The 14,141-nt window shown below is 46.4% G+C and overlaps 1 pseudogene; it reads right to left on the minus strand.

Moving 5' to 3' along the window:
• LOC124670859 overlaps positions 1-13,864 on the minus strand; it is a 34,559-nt pseudogene extending 20,695 nt beyond the window's left edge.
• Between the last annotated feature and the right edge of the window lie 277 nt (positions 13,865-14,141).

Here is a 14,141-nt window from a genome sequence, read left to right on the forward strand (position 1 = left end):
CAAAAAAACCCGGCCCAAGCCCGGCCCGGCCCGACCCAAATCCCACCAAGCCCGTCGGGCCGTCGGGCCGCGGGCCGGGCCGCAGTGTTAATGTGCATTTTCGGGCTGCCCAGGCCCGGCCCGGCCCGGCAGTCGGGCCAACATTTCTGGCCCAGGCCCGAGTTTTTCGGGCCGGGCTCGGGCCGGGCCGTCGGGCCGGGCTGCCCATGGCCAGATATAGCTCCAACCTAAACTGTTCAAACTCTTCATGCAGGCTAGGTTGTTCGGCTGCTATCATGGAGTTCAGCTGACACGGCTGTCTACTCAAAGCATCCGCTACCACGTTGGCCTTGCCGGGGTGATAGTGGATTTCCATATCATAGTCCTTTATCAGTTCCAACCATCTTCTTTGCCTCATATTCAGCTCTTTCTGTGTGAAGATATACTTCAGGCTCTTGTGATCTGAATAGATCTCGCATCGATTACCCATGAGGTAATGACGCCAAACTTTCAATGCTAACACTACGGCTGCAAGTTCAAGGTCATGGGTTGGGTAGTTTTGCTCATGTTGCTTCAACTGCCGGGACAGATAAGATATCACCTTTCCTTCTTGCATCAACACACATCCAAGACCAATCTTAGATGCGTCACAATAGACGTCAAAGGGCTTGGTGATGTCCGGCATGATTAGGATGGGGGCTGTGGTTAGTCTGGTCTTAAGCTGCTGGAAGTTGGCTTCACATTTATCAGTCCATTCAAACTTCTTATCTTTCTTCAACAGTTGTGTCATTGGCCTGGCAATGCTTGAGAACCCCTCAACAAATCTGCGGTAATATCCGGCTAGTCCAAGAAATGCACGGACCTCGGTCTGTGTGGTTGGGGTTTTCCATTCTTCAACGGTTTTTATTTTGGCTGGGTCTACAGCAATTCCTCCTGCAGACAAGATGTGTCCCAGGAATCCAACCTCTCTCAACCAAAACTCGCACTTGCTGAACTTGGCGTACAACTTGTGCTGTCTAAGGGTTTCTAGGATAACCTCCAAATGTTGCTCATGTTCCTTTTCGGTTTTGGAGTAGATAAGGATGTCGTCGATGAAGACAACGACAAACTTATCCAGGAAGTTCATGAAAATCTTATTCATGAGGTTCATGAAGTAGGCAGGGGCATTGGTTAATCCAAATGACATGACATTGTATTCATACAACCCATATCTGGTGGTAAAGGCAGTCTTGGGGATATCCGATGCACGGATCTTCAGCTGATGGTAACCAGTCCTAAGATCAATCTTAGAGAACACTGTGGCACCCGTCAACTGGTCAAACAGGTCTTCTATCTTTGGCAAGGGGTATTTGTTTTTGATGGTGACATCGTTAAGTTTACGATAATCCGTACATAACCGATTGGCACCATCCTTCTTATCCACAAACAAAACTGGTGATCTCCAAGGCGACGCACTCGGTCGAATCAGACCCTTGAACAACATATCATCCAGTTGCTTCTTCAGCTCTACTAACTCTGCTGGGTTCATGCTATAGGCTCTTTGGGCTATAGGTCCGGTTCCAGGGATTAACTCGATGATAAAATCGATATCCCGATCCGGGGGCATACCAGGTAGATCATCCGGAAATACATCAGCGTATCGACAGACGACCCTGATCTGATCCAGAGTGGGTTTGGCTACACTTTGGTTGCAGTTGAAATTTCTGGGTAGTTTCTCAGACACATGTTCTATGGTTATTCCGGTGCTACTAGTCATGGTGATGGCCTTCTTGGCGCAGTCTATCAATCCATGATGTTTCGCCATCCAATCCATACCCAGTACTTCCAATCCTTTTGTTCCCAGAACAATTAAGTTTGCGAAAAACACTATTTCTTGAATTCTTATGGGTACTTCTTTGCAAAATTTTCTAGCTTTAGTGGTTGATCCAGGTATTTGAACTATCATGACATGTTTCAAGCTGATGGGTTGAATCTTACTAGTGCTCACAAAATCTTCGGTAACAAATGAATGCGATGCTCCAGAATCAAACAACACTCTTGCTGGTATTGAGTTAACAGAGAACATACCCAGCACCACATCTAGTGCTTCCTGGGCTTCCTCGGCGTTCATGTGGTAGAGGCGACCTCCGCGGTTTTTCGGGTTGTTGGGGGCGAACTTCTTGCCGGTGGAGACACGGCGCTGCTGCTGAGCTGGTGCAGAGGTGTTGCCGGCGAGCTTGGCCAGCCTTTTGGGGCACTCATTGGAGAAGTGTCCCACAACTCCACATTCATAGCAGGTGATGGTGGACTTGTCCTTGGTTGCCACGGGGATGGCATTGCTTCCTGTCCTAGGTGCAGTGTTGGTGTTGTTGTTGTTATGGTTGTGGTTGGGGGTTCGCGGCGGGGCGCGGTTGAAGTTGCTGTTGTGGTGTACATAGTTGGTGTTTTGGTGGGGGCCTCCTGGCCTTGGGTTTCCTCCGCTCCGGTTCTGAAAACCGGGGTGCGACATCTGGTTTTGGGGCTTGGTGTTGCGGGGGTTGAAACCACCGCTTGAGCTGGGGCGAAACCGGGGGGTATTGCTGGGCCCACTTTGGTTCATCATGCGGCGTTTGCGGTTTTCATTTGCCTGATGCAGTTTTCCTTCCATCTGGATGGCAGAGTCCACGAGGGCTTCTAGGTCAGCGAAGGGAATATTGACTAAGACTGTCTGCATCTCATCGTGCAGACCGTTGAGGAATGTCTCCTTTCTTTTCTCTGTGGTGTCGGTTTCATCGGGGGCGTACCTTGACAGGGTGAGGAACCTGTCGCGGTATTCTACCACCGACATTCTTCCTTGCTTCAGTTCCCTGAATTCATCCCTCATTTTCCTGATCAAACCTGGTGGCACATGATACTTGCTAAACTTGAGCTTGAAATCAGCCCAAGTCATCATTTGTCCGGCATTTAATGCACGGGCGCTTGTCCACCAAGCTCTTGCTGGTCCGGCTAGGTAGTGTGTAGCAAACAGCACCTTCTCATTTTCATCTACTCCGGCTACCTCCAAGTTGTTTTCCATCGTTTGCAGCCAATCATCTGCATCTAAGGGTTCTTCCGTCTTGCTGAAGACAGGTGGGTTGGTGTTTTGGAAATTCTTAAGTTTGGATCCAGGATGATCATGGTTTCCATGGCCCTGATTGGCGATCTGCTGCAGTGCTGCTATGTTGGCTTGCCTTTCAGCCCTTTCATCTTCTCGGTCAGCCAACAGAGTTTGCAATAATTGTAGCATTGCATCTTGGTTGCGGTTCGGAGGGGCCATCTGAACAGATAGATAGATCATGAGATGAGAGGGAATTTTCTATGGCTTATTTTGAGTTAAGTTTAAACTTAAAACTTGAAATATTTTCATGATGAACATAACACACATTTTATTTATTCACAATACATCACACATTACAGATTAAAACACTAGGGGTTTTAAGAACCCTTCTTCCACAAACTACGATACATGGTGCGGGATACAACTCACACCTACGTAAGTGAAGCTAGTGCAACTACTCCTCATCGTCTTCATCCACATCGATGGGAATGATCCCATCCTCCTCGGACTCCAGAAACGCGTAGTCCTCCTCATCAGTGAACTCATCATCCTCAAAGTCGTTGTCGTCACTCAGGAAGTCATCGCCTCCCTGGATGTCTTCTCCATCCTCCTCCATCTCCTCGATCTGGTCCTGCTGGGTCCGGACAGTCACCTCCAAGGTGCGTATCTTCTCGCGAAGACGGTTGATGGTGGCATCCTTCTTGGCGCGCTGTAGGCGGAGTGACTTGCGGTCCTTGGCGAGCATCCTGATGGCGTCGGCATGATGAGCCAAAGCCATCTGGGCACGGTGGGCGTGGACACGCGTCAGCTCCAGATCCTTCCGGGTCTCATGAAGCATAAAGTCCAAATGCTCCACATGAATCTTGAGCACCGGGTGCGAAGAGAGTGCCATGGGCTCCCCCATGGTGTCGTGCCTCGCGAAGTGGGCGAAGCGGCTTCCCCGGAGTGCGGCGATGTTCTGTCCGCACACCCGGGCAAGTCCCTCCTGAAGGGCGTGAGCAAGACCGTCCACCCAGTTGCATGCCTTGAAGGAGAAAAGGATCCTCTCCGAGATGGGAGGCTCCGGGCTTCCCTTCAAGTCAGCGGTGATCATCCACTGCTGCTCCCCGGTGGGGGTGTTGTGGATCCGGACTCCGTGGAACTGGGGAGGTGGGCGTTCGAGCTTCTCGAACACCAGGTACAAGTCGTGCTCAAACACCAGACTTCCTCCGTTTCCCAGCTCGTAGGACTCCGTCTGGACGTAGGGATCCATCTGAAAGTGAAATGGATGAGTAAGTTAGAGATGTGAACAAGTGTGGCCAAAATTTTAGATGGATTTAAAAGGAGGAGCATGGTCATCATTTTTGAAAAGATCTTGTAGAAAAGCAAATGAGTAAGTTTTTCCAAGTATTCACTTCATTTGTTTTAGAAATTAAATTTTTCAGAACGTCCATTCTAAACTAGGGACTCCTAAGGTCAAACAATGGCTCTGATACCAACTTGTCAACACCCGGATTTTTAAGTCTGGATGCCTATTATCTCATTCATCGCAATCCCAGGAATATTGTTGTTGCGAGACATAACAGTTGATACCATAAGTCATCATTCATTACAAACCATCATTGTCTTACAAAAGGGGATCACATGATCCAATATTACACAAATAGTTGATCTATTGATCGACGGACAACATAGTAGCGGAAGCGTAATAGGAGTGGACTATCTATTCCACAGGCCAACGCTTGACGTCAGGCGACTCCTAGTTGTTGTAGACGTCCTGCTGACCGTCATCCTCATACTGTTGCTCTTCTTCATATTTTGGCCATTTGAATAGCCAGGGACACAGCCGTGAGTACTTTAAAGTACTCCCAAACTAATACCAAAGTAATCACTAGCTATTTTAAAGAAAGGATGCTAAGCTCTAGTTTTATTTGCATAAAGCCAATTTTAGTTCATAATCATTTCATATAGACCATTCATAAATTAACTAACTCAAGTGGGAACATTAGTGTCATTCCCACAACTCAGTTGTGATTCACCATTATTCATCATTCACCATTCATATTTTCAGAGTCTAATACTGGAAACTAGATGGCCTTTCCAACCGTCCGTAACCGTGGACACGGCTATTCGAATAGGTTTACACTCTGCAGAGGTTGCACACTTGTGCCACAACATTTGATTTCATCCGTCGGGATTTCCCCGAATCATCGTATCACAGTACGCGGATCATCAACCATAACCTTTCATTTACTAACCCTAGTATGAGCACCTCTCCCCATGAGCTTGGCCTCCCAGGTGAAGACCAACTCGTCAACCCGGGAACCGCACAGGGCTTGGCCGTACAATTCACCTCAATTCACATCATTTCTCAACAACGGAGGCAGCCTCGGCATAACCCCTATGATGTGTATTCAGAGGGAACCCATACTAAGATACATAAACTTCTAGTTAAGCCCTACCCATAATCAGGTATTGTGGGGGTACGTACTCAAATATTGGAAAGGTATCGCATCCAAACCAACATTAGTTTTCATCAAAAATCACTATCTTCTCTTGGTCTTATTCACCTTCAAAATTCCTTTCATAGTTTCACCAAAATCATCTCATATCACAATGTTCCCATCTAGAGTAGTCAATTTTAGTTATTTAGCACTAGCCACTAGTCATGAGGGGTGCTAACTTAGCTTATTTGCCATAGACTAACTTGGATAATATTATTCTACTCTAGACCAAGTGAATCATGAATCAAAAATTACTTTGATAAAGTAGAGTAATACACTTGAAAAGCAAACTTGTAATAAAAACTGGGATAGGCTTAGTAAAAATAAATTAAAAATGGTGGGGTGCTTTGCTCTTGGGAGCTTTGCACTTTGCAAGGGTATTAGCTTGCCTTGGTTGTTGTACTGGTCAAAGTGGTCTTCCTCTCCTTGAGTGTAGACCTCCTCCTCCTCGGCGTACTCCTTGGTACTAGCGTCTAAATACGAGTATAATACACACAATCACCACACAACTCAAATACTAAGCTAAGCACACACATGAATCACTCTTACTAAGCTATCATAACCATATGCTTATTATGTGAGTTGATTGAATTATTATTCTTTCAACATAATTTCTTCTCATTATAAATATAGATTTGTATTTCTATTTATTTCTTGAGAGAAAATAATTTCCCCTCATTAAGTCTTATTAAGATTTAATTTCCTCAATTAATATCATATGACCTAGGTTGACCAAGGTCAACATTTTCATAATCATTATTTGGGAAAAGATTTAAATGAGGTACATCACCTCATGCCCTTTAATAACTCATGATTAATGATTTAATATCATCAACTAAGTTAATATGAGTTTAACATGACCATGGTGTCTTCCTCATATTAACTTAGTGGGGACAAGATTTAAATGAGAGGGATGCTCTCATACATATTAATAAATGATAAGTTTATTAAAAATGCACTAGAAATAGCCCTAGGGCCAATTTTTAAACAAGGATATGATCATACAAACAACTATGCAATATTTTTACATATTCAGATAGATATATTGAAATATGATTTTTGAGAGTTGGTTTCAACTTAAAAGAATTTTTATTCAATTTTTAATAATTAATTGAAGTGGAAAAACGCCCTGCCTTGTTTATTTTATCAGATTTATTCTACAAATAATCTAGGGTTGGGACCAGTGTAGTTTTGTAGATATTTTCACAAGGTTTCCAAATATATAAAATTTGTCAAATTTAGTTTGGTAGATTTTATTCTATTTAAATTTGAAAACAGCATCTGAGAGTAATTAACAGAATTCGAAAATTAACATTTGAATTAAATGGGCTGGCGGGAAACTAAACGGGCTGTGATGTCTACGGGTGCTTCTATTCTTGTAGACAGTGTTGGGCCTCCAAGAGCAGAGGTTTGTAGAACAGCAGCAAGTTTCCCTTAAGTGGATTACCCAAGGTTTATCGAACTCAGGGAGGAAGAGGTCAAAGATATCCCTCTCAAGCAACCCTGCAACCACAAAGCAAGAAGTCTCTTGTGTCCCCAACACACCTAATAGGTGCACTAGTTCGGCGAAGAGATAGTGAAATACAAGTGGTATGAATGAATATGAGCAGTAGTACGGCGCCAGAAAATAGCTTACTGGCGTGCAGTTGATGGTAGTAATATTGTAGGAAGTAAACAAGCAGTAGTAACGCAGCAGTAGTAATGCAGTAAAACAGTAAACAAGCAGCGATAGCTGTATTTAGGAACAAGGCCTAGGGATTAGACTTTCACTAGTGGACACTCTCAACTTTGATCACATAACAGAATAGATAAATGCATACTCTACACTCTCTTGTTGGATGATGAACACATTGCGTAGGATTACACGAACCCTCAATGCCGGAGTTAACAAGCTCCACAATTCAATGTTCATATTTAAATAACCTTAGAGTGCATGAAAGATCGACACGACTAAACCAAGTACTAACTTAGCATGCACACTGTCACCTTCACGCCATGTAGGAGGAATAGATCACATCAATACCATCATAGCAATAATTAACTTCATAATCTACAAGAGATCATAATCATAGCCTACGCCAAGTACTAGCACGGATGCACACACTGTCACCATTACATCGTGTAGGAGGAATAAAACTACTTTAATAACATCACTAGAGTAGCACATAGGTAAATTGTGATACAAAACACATTGAAATCATAAAGAGATATAAATAAGCACTTCACTATGCCATTCATAACAGTGAATAAGTATTCTGTGAAATATAGCCTAAGAGACCCACACGGTGCACACACTCGTCACCTTTACACACGTGGGACAAGGAGTCTCCGGAGATCACATAAGTAAAACTCACTTGACTAGCACAATGACATCTAGATTACAAGCATCATCATATGAATCTCAATCATGTAAGGCAGCTCATGAGATTATTGTATTGAAGTACATAGGAGAGAGATGAACCACATAGCTACCGGTACAGCCCCGAGCCTCGATGGAGAACTACTCCCTCTTCATGGGAGCAGCGGTGTTGATGAAGATGGCGGTGGAGATGGCAGCGGTGTCGATGGAGAAGCCTTCCGGGGCACTTCCCCGCTCCGGCAGGGTGCCGGAACGGAGACACCTGTCCCCCGGATCTTGGCTTCGCGATGGCGGCGGCTCTGGAAGGTTTCTGTGGGTTTCGTCCAACGTAATTGGGTTTTCGCGACGGAGGCTTTAAATAGGCGGAAGGGCAGCCTCGGAGGGGGCCTGGGGCCACCACACCATAGGGCGGCGCGCCCCCCCTCTGGCCGCGCCAGGGTGTGGTGTGGGGCCCCCGGGGCTTCCCTCCGGCGGCTCTCGGGTGTTCCGGATGGTTCCGGGAAAAATAGGAACTCGGGCGTTGATTTCGTCCGATTCCGAGAATATTTCGTTACTAGGATTTACGAAACCAAAAACAGCAGAAAACGAGAACCGGCACTTCGGCATCTTGTTAATAGGTTAGTTCCAGAAAATGCATAATAATGACATATAATGTGTATAAAACATGTAGGTATCATCAATAAAGTAGCATGGAACATAATAAATTATCGATACGTCGGAGACGTATCAGGCTGCACAGGGGAGAAGGAAAGTGGGCCGGCCCAGGAGCGCGTCCACGCAACGGGCCAGCTGACAGGGTGGGGGCCACCTGTCATTGTGTTTTAAATAGCGAAACGGTACGAGAGAGATAGGCCGTTGGATCGGATGCCGATCGGACGAACGACGAGCGTCGTCGTCTCCGACGAGAAGGACGAGCACCGGCGGCTCGGGTAGGGGGTCGACGGCTCACCGGCGGCGCGGCGAGGGTCGGCGACGTGCGGCGGCGACGTTGTCGAGGTAGAGGAAGCAGCTGGTAGCAGTGGCGCGTGCTGGGGAGGCCTCCTTCTCCGGCGAGCGTCCGCGGGCTCCGGCGGCTTCGAGCTCGCAATTCGAGCTACTCCGGCGAGGTGGAGTGGAATTGGATGGGGGAGAGGGTTCAGTGCGAGAGAGGGGATGAGTTTGTGTGAAGAGAGGGAGAGCTGAGGGGCGCTATTTATAGCGGGCGGTGGTGGCCGTGGCGTGCTGTGGGGGTGCGACCATGGCGACGTCGCTACAGGGGCGCGGAGTGGCTGGCGATGACGCAGCGGGGTTGGCGAGGTCCTGGTGGTGACGCAGGGCTTGATCGCGGTGAAAACAAGGCAAGGACGCGGGCAGGGGAGTGATGCGAGCTCACAGGCCGTGGCGGACGTCGTCGACGAGCTCGTCGGCTACAGCGTTCCCGCGGGCCAGTGGGCATGTCCTGGTGCTACAGGGTGGCGTCGTGTTGCGGTTGGCGTTGGGAGCGAGCGCCGGGGTCAACGGAGTTGGCGGGGGAGCTGGCGCTCTGGGCGTGTCCGTGGCGTCGCCGTGCACGCTCTGGCGCGCGCGTGCGCGTCACTGGCACGTCTGGGCGTCGCTCGTTTGGGCCGTGTGATGCACCATTTTGTCGAGCAAGGGGTCTGGCACGTCTAGGAGAGTAAGGGGAGAGTGGAGGACATGGTTTGGCACGGTGCATTTGGCCAGAGAGAGGGGAAGCATGAGTGAGGTCATGCCATGCCACGGCATGGCATGTCCTGGTCAATTTGGTGATGATCAGGGGTACCCTTTCTTGTCCATTTTGCTTGGCAATGTTCAGAGAGATCAGAGGGGTACTGGGGATGACCAAGGGTTGATGGTGGAGGCCAAAACCTGCTGGACAAAACCATGTGTGAAGTTGGCAGGTTTATGCACACAATGTGTTTGTTGAAATGGCCGCAAGAGGAAAAGTTTGGAATTTTTGAATGAATTTTGGTGGGTTTGAATCATATATTATTTGCAGTAGAATGGTGGTGGTGGTGGTCAAATTTGAGTTAGTTTGCAAAAAATCAAAATGGGCATGATCTTCACATTGATTCAAAGTCCTCACTTGTCACACTTTTACTGGTCAACCTAGTCAACTCTAGCCAGGGTGGTCAACATGAAAGTTCATCACCTTGACATGGTCTTGGATGACATGGCTTTGGTTGACCAAGTTTAGTTTAAGAAGTGATTTAACCAGAGGGGTAAAGAGGGGATCAGGTTAAAAAGTGCACAAATGACCATCATCACATGTGAGATGGTTTTGAGTTAAAATTTGATTTAATTTTGGTTTCTTTGATGCAATTAGGTTTGTTTGAGTTATATAAGCATTTTAGAAACAAAAGATCAAGCCATGGTGGCCTTTGGTGATGATTTGCATATTTGACCCATGTGTATGAGAGGGTTTTAGATCTGATTTAGTATTTCTTTTATTTTTCTCAAAGAGGGGTGTGATGATCATATATTAGGGTTTATTAGCAAGTGATAATCATATCAACACTCATCATGGCTAATGCACCAAAGAAAATCACTCATATGCATGAACTTCTATGTGACACAATATGCATATAAAAAGTTTTTGTTTGTTGCAAAATTTGAGTGATTGATCTCTCTCTTGATTTCATTATTGTTAAAACTTGGGATGTTACATAAAGTAGCCGATCTTGACCTGATGAGCAATGGCAAATCCAGGCCACCCTTGGTCGAGGCAAACAATGCCTTTGATGCCCTTCAGCTTGACCATCCAGGAGAAGCTGGTGTTCGTCTTGAGGATGATCGTCTCGGGCTGCCAATATACTAACGGAAGCTTGTTGGGATTGGGAGCATTCCAACCTGGAGACAACACCACTTTAGCAAAGTGGGTTGGTCTGAAATCGTTATGGAAGTTCCCAACCTTATCAGGCCTCCCATAGGCCTCTTGCCATCATTGCCTTCTCGAGCTTCGTTGGAACAATCCTGGCCAAAGAGCCTGCCCGGTCCCCCCATCATCATCTTCGAGCACTGCAAAAAGAAGAAGCAATTTGAAGAAGCACAAATAGAAGTGTGTGATGATAAAATGAGCAAGGATGCAAGTTGAGCCTCATATGACAGTATGCTTGAGAAACCAAATGAAACATATGCTTTAAGCCTCATAGAAACCACTTTGCGGCACATATGATCCTTTCTGACCAAGAAATGTGCACATGCCTATGTATTTCTACACCATTGAATGTTAGAAAGAAAAATCCTGCCACCACTGTGTGGTCACACTTCAATCACCGGCAAAAACATGACAAAGAAGGCATCATATCAATAAACACCCAAGGCAAAGGGATTGTCCACAAACTAAGTCTAGTGTAGAAGCAATATTGTTGCACATAAGACTAGGTTTTAGAAAAACCTCTTGCCTCGCATTGTGCCACATAACAATCATTAGCTGTAGCAGAAACAACAGTCAACCCATGATGGAAGCAAAGATATAAGAACTCAAATCATTGAACACCACAACTGATGCTATTGATAGCATCAATTGTGATGTCATTTGGTTGACACATCCATTAGAAGAAATGCCTCATACTTACAACTCATCCATTAGCTAAGAAATTCCCTACAACCAAGGAGCATGCAACACATGTGTCTTTAAAGCCCCAAGGTCGCAGATCATTCCTAACTAACAATGTGATCCTGATTTCAATCATAGGCCAAACCACTAAAGGTAAGATCACATAACATATCACACACAAATGGGTACAACAAAAAAAAGTTCCATAGTTCAAACATAGCCTAATTATCCTACATTACATGGCAGTGTTTCTTTCATCACTCATCACAAATTTCCCTAATCCTCTTCACCTTCTCCTTATTCAAATCACCCAGTTTAGGAGATCAAACATGACATACTCTAACTAACATAGGCATCCCGGATGGGTCTGCCGAAGATAGTACCCGGGGTTTACTGAAGGCCCATAACCCGAAGATTATGAAGCCCAGAAGCCCAGTAAAGCATCGACTATGGCAAGAAGAGATAGATTAGGAATAAAGAGATTTGTAACTTTACGGGTCGAACTCAAAGAGTCTCCCGGAGTTTGTAACTTGTGTAATATGAAACCCTCGGCTCCGCTTCCTATATAAGGGGGAGTCAAGGGACAAAGAAAGGATCAATCTCATTGTCAACAAACCCTAGCTTTTAGCAGTCGAGCACCTTTTCGGCTTAAACCTTCGAGATCTACTTCCACGAAAACTCAAGTCTACAACTTGTAGGCATTGACAAGTTAATCCCTTGTCACTAACTTTTTATTTTCTTCCTTAACAGCATATTTTTATTGCCTCAAGGTCTCTATTTCACCCTCCCACTCCTCCTTCCTAGGCCTCATGACTTGTGCTTGCGTTCTCTGCACATTCTTCAAATCATCTAGTTCATCTTGGGCTCGGTTCTGAACAAACTAGGGTTTAGAACTACAACCTCATAAAATACAACACTAGCATATGGAAGAGATGTTTCTACTCAACCTAGGGCATGAACAAATAACAATCTTTGATCATGCCACTAGGGTGAAGAGAGACATCTCTTCCAGGCGTTGTACTAACATATAATCATTAGCATGAACATGTATAGTTAGGCCTGATGAAACATAGCACGAGCAAATATGGATGAGATGTTTGATTAGAATCTATTGCATGATCAAATCATGGTCTTCGATCATGTCACTAGGTTCTGAATAAAAATCTCTCCAGTTTCTTAGCACTAGCCTCTAATCATCAAGATGAATAGTAAAATTCCCCCAATATGTCGACAGATCAACCTAAAAACCTGATCTGGCCTAAATGGCAAGATCTTAGTTGCGAAAACCAAGTAACTGAACATCGATCTACCGATTTGAAGCAACTATTCATGCTAGAAAAGGAACAACAACTGAATATAACCGCCAAATCAAGCAGTTGCTGCTAAGTAAAAATATCTACCATGGATGCGAGAAATAATCCTACATCATACGTCGCAGAAACACATAACTATAAACATTCAAGCCTAAAAGCTTGGATTCGAGTCTTACCGCCATGGATGGCCTTGACGAGCAGAGCTTGAACCGGAGAAGAATGGGTCCGTGTATGCGAAGAAGAAAGATTTGCTTGATGGCATCCCCATATGACGGCTCTTCAGCCGTCCTTGCGGTGGTCTTCGATCTACCAGCAGCAGTACAACCGCTGATGGAGAGAGGAGAGAGAAAGGAGAGGAGATGGCGGGTGAGAATGGGCGAAAATGAGAGGGGAGAGGGGCGGTGAGGGGATTTATGGCGCGCTTTCTGGAGGCTTCGTGGCGTCTCCCGCTCTTCACACGACGCGTGCAACATCTTCGCTCCCTTGCGCTCGCCTGGCCGCGAGAAATGGCCGAATCGAGCGTTCTTGCGTGGCCATGTTTTGCCTACATCTGGGCTGCATACCCGTGCTATGTAGGGAATATTTTTCTCTATGTCCGACCAAACGCCCGTTTTTTGGCCCAACCCATGTGAGAAAAGGCTTCGCGACCAACCAATCACGTCATAGGCCTAGCAATGGGTGCCGGCCTTAATGCGTGCCACTGCCACCTAGGCTGCCTCCGTATAAAATGGAGCGTTGGCGCATCCATTCCCTCACACAACCCTAGCTACCTCCCCAATCCCCAATCCTAGCACCACCATCCACCTTCTCTCCATACACCTTCTCCCCACACGCTCCATGGCAAGGCCTAGGGGCCGAGATCGCGGACGCGTCCGCCGTGGCCGAGACAAGGGCGACTCTGCTTGATCTACACCGCTTGCACGCTCGTCGTCGCTTGTGAGCTTGCCCTCCCCTGCGAACTCGGGGTGGCTGCACGTCAAGTACTTCGTGTTTGTCATCCACATCACCGAGGACCCTTTCGGTAGAAAGAGACTCCCAGACAATTTTGCGCAATTTCTCGCCGGCCGGCGTGAACCTGCGGGAAGCCAACTGCGGCTTTTGCCGGTGGCCCGTCGACATCCTGTTTGACGAGCAAGGCAATTGTACCTCGACGCTGGCTTTGAGAAGTTTGCCCGCGCCTACAGTCTGGATGTTGGATGCATGCTGCACTGCCTCTACGAAGGCGATGGCGACATGAGCGTCAGGATGCTCTACTGCTCATCCTGCCGCAGACATTACGACGGCAGCGACTCCGGCGAAGACAGTGCCAATAGCGACGGCCAACTGTAGGTTGTAGGGTATTTTTTTTCTTTGCAGCGAAGATGGCACCTTCTAGTTAAAGCCACTGGTGTAGGTT

This window comes from Lolium rigidum, chromosome 7 (assembly GCF_022539505.1).
Source record: "Lolium rigidum isolate FL_2022 chromosome 7, APGP_CSIRO_Lrig_0.1, whole genome shotgun sequence".
Lineage (NCBI taxonomy): Eukaryota > Viridiplantae > Streptophyta > Magnoliopsida > Poales > Poaceae > Lolium > Lolium rigidum.